A 3,961-nucleotide genomic window follows, 5' to 3' on the forward strand; every position below is an offset into this window, starting at 1 on the left:
GAATCTCCATGGTATTTAACGGCTGACGGTGGGGCTGGGGGAAGCTGGGCTAGCATGGAGGCTAATGTAATAATTTATGTTCCAAAACATTGGACTTCTTATTTTGATAGAAGTTAGAACAATCACCTTCAGCCAGCAGTGAATCTTCAGCGCTGAGAGCGCTCTGGTGCGCCACACCCACCAATGTCTACATCACAATGCTGATGGGAGCCGGCTAGTTTCATGAATCTCTGGTGTTTGACGGCTGACGGTGGGGCTGGGGGAAGCTGGGCTAGTATGGAGGCTAATGTGATAATTTATGTTCCAAAACCTTGTGCTTCTTATTTTGATAGAAGTTAGAACAATCACCTTCAGCCAGCCTGGCTATGAATATTAAAATGTAATGGGCAGAAACGTGTCCCTATTGGATGGGGCACGGAAATAATTTTACATAAACCCTGCCTATTTTTATGGGAGGTTGTTAATTCTCAATTTACACAAATTAAAAAAGTTAAATCAAACATATTTAGAAACTTTGTTTCAGTAAAACAGTAGGTTTTATTTTATAACATATAATTATATAATTATAATAATGACTTATTTTCTTAATATTTTACAAAGACTTCTTACCCTTTAAGAGAAGGAGTGGGTTCCCAGAAGGATCTCTATTTGTTTGTTTCAGTTGTTATTGTATCACCTGGTTTCCCCCTCCCCCTTTTTGCTAGTTTATTGTATCAATAACAGTCATTCTTTTTCAGATATATCTCTATAGTCTTTAAACAATTACTGTAACTGTTTTCCAGACAAACACATACAGACACTTCTGGATCCAACAATATTTTATACAAAAACATCTGTGTACTTTCAGAACCAACTCTTTTTTTACACAAAAACAGCTGGATCCTACCAGATCCATGTCTAATTTAGACAGATATACACAAATGTAAGTGTTTTCAACACAAACGCATTCAGACACTTATGAATCTAACAATATTTTACACAAAAACATCTAGGTCCTTTCAGAAACAACACATTTTGTTTGTGTGTAAATATAGCACTAGATTCAGCATAGAGTTAGTTCTGGTAGGATCCTGATGTTTTTGTGTACAATAGTTTGGATCCAGGAGTGTCTGGATGTGTTTGTGTTGAAAAGACTTGGGTTTGTATGTACCTGTCTAAATTAGACTCGGATCCGGCAGGATCCACCTGTTAGATGTAAAATAGAGTTGATTCTGGTAAGATCCTGGTCTTTTGGTGAACAATAGCATTGGATCCAGCAATGTCTAGATGAGTTTGTATAGAAAACTTTTGGATTTTGTATGTGTCAGTATAAATTAGATATGGATCAAGCAGGGTCTGTCTATTTTTCTGTAAAAAAAGGGTTGGTTCTGAGAGGATAAGATGTTTTTGTCTAAAATAGCAATAGTTCAGGCAGTGCCTGGATGTTTTTGTGTGGAAAGCACTTACATTTATTTGTGTCTGTCTAAATTAGACATGGATCAAGCTGTTGCGGATATTTTTCTGTAATAAAAATGTCAGTTCTAGTAGGATCTATATGTTTGTTTGTTTTTTTAAATTGCATTAGATCCAGTAGAGTCTAGATATGTTTGTGTGGAAAACATTTGGATATGTGTGTGTCTGTGTAAGTTATCCATGGATCCGGTAGGATCCAACTGTTTAGCTGTTAAAAAGAGATGGTGCTAGTAGAATCCAAAAATGTCAAAAATAGTGATGGATCCACCAGTGTATAGTTGTGTTTGCATGGAAAACACTAAATTAGAGATGGATCCAGCAGAATGCGCCTTTTTTCATTAAATAGAGACGGTTCTGGAAGTTACCAGATGTGTTTGTATAAAATAGCATTAGATTCAGCAGTGTCTGGATGTGTTTGTTTGGAAAATACCTGAATTTGTGTGTGCGTCTGTCTTAATAGGACATGGATCCAACTGTTTTTCCGTAAAAAAAAGGCTTGTTCTGATAGGATCCAGATGTTTTTGTGCAAAATATTGTTGGATTCGGAAGTGTCTGGAAGTGTTTGTGTGGAAAACACATCAATTTGTGTGTATCTGTCTAAATTAGACATGGATCAAACAGGATCCGGCTTTTTTTCTGTAAAAAAGGATTGGTTCTGAAAGGACCTAGATGTTTTTGTGTAAAACATTGATGGATCCAGAAGTGTCTGGATGTGTTTGTGTGGGAAACATTTACTTTTGTAGGTATCTGTCTAAATTAGACATGTATCCGTCAGGATCCGGCTTTTTTCCTATAAAAAAGTGTTGGTTGGGAAAGTGCCAAGATGTTTTTGTGTAAATAATTGGTGGATCCAGAAGTGTCTGGATGTGTTTGTGTGGAAAACAGTTAAATTTGTGTGTATCTGTCTAAATTAGATATGGATATGGATCCGGCAGAATCTGGCTTTTTTCTGTAAAAAAGTGTTGGTTCTGAAAGGACCCAGATGTTTTTGTGTAAATAATTGGTGGATCCAGAAGTGTCTGGTTGTGTTTGTGTGGAAAACACTTACATTTGTGTGTATTTATCTAAATTAGACATGGATCCGGTAGGATTTGGCTGTTTTTGTGTAAAAAAAAAAGTGTTGGTTCTGAAAGGATCCAGATGCTTTTGTGTAAAATATTGGTAGATCCAGAAGTGCCTGGATGTGTTTGTGTGGAAAACAGTTAAATTTGTGTATATCTGTCTAAATTAGGCATGGATCCGGCTGTTACGCACAACCCCATTAAAGTATATGGGCATTGCATTTTGACATTCATTCTTGTCATTCCTTTTAGTACATCCACTATCTGTCTCATAAACACAACCCTTTATAAACACAGAACGGTGCCATCTATCACACACATCACCTCTCCCCAGCACTTTATACTGTACACAGACAAATAACACTATAGAGAGGTACCATCTATCTTACACTCACACCACCTCTCCCCACACATTATATACAGACATATAACACTATACAGGGGTACCATCTATCTCACACTCACATCACCTCTCCCCAGCACCTTATACAGACATATAACACTATACAGAGATAAAGCTATCTCCCTCACACACACAGCACCTTATAAACAGGCATATAACACTATAGAAAGGTGCCATCTATCTCACACTCACATCCCCTCTCCCCAGAACCTTATACACAAAAATATAACACTGTAGAGAGGTACCATCTATCTCACACTCACATCCCCAGCACCTTATATATTGACAAATAACACTATAGAGATGTACCATCTATCTCACACTCACACCACCTCTCCCCACACATTATATACAGACATATAACACTATACAGGGGTACCATCTATCTCACACTCACATCACCTCTCCCCAGCACCTTATACAGACTGACATATAACACTATACAGAGATAAAGCTATCTCCCTCACACACACAGCACCTTATAAACAGGCATATAACACTATAGAAAGGTGCCATCTATCTCACACTCACATCCCCTCTCCCCAGAACCTTATACACAAACATATAACACTGTAGAGAGGTACCATCTATCTTACACTCACATCCCCAGCACCTTATATATTGACAAATAACACTATAGAGATGTACCATCTATCTCACACTCACACCACATCTCCCCAAACCGTATACAGGCATATAACACTATAAAGAGGTACAATCTATCTCTCTCTTTTACACACAGCACTTTATAAACAGACATATAACACAGTAGAGAGGTACCATTAGTACAAACACACAGCACCTTATACACATAAAACACTACAGAGCTGCACACACAGTCACAGTGAATTACACACATGACACAGTTACACTCTGTGAATTACACATATCACATTATGTACTTACCGCACTATAAACACACCAGGCAACTTAGGCAAGAAGCCCGCCCCGTACAAACTCAAAGAAAGCTGAATATCTCCACCTACCCACTCCCTCCCCTTGCCTGTACCATGTGACATATTTAGGTCCTTTAGTGTTGTGGGAT

The sequence above is a fragment of the Bombina bombina genome, chromosome 4, assembly GCF_027579735.1.
Source record: "Bombina bombina isolate aBomBom1 chromosome 4, aBomBom1.pri, whole genome shotgun sequence".
NCBI classification, from domain to species: domain Eukaryota; kingdom Metazoa; phylum Chordata; class Amphibia; order Anura; family Bombinatoridae; genus Bombina; species Bombina bombina.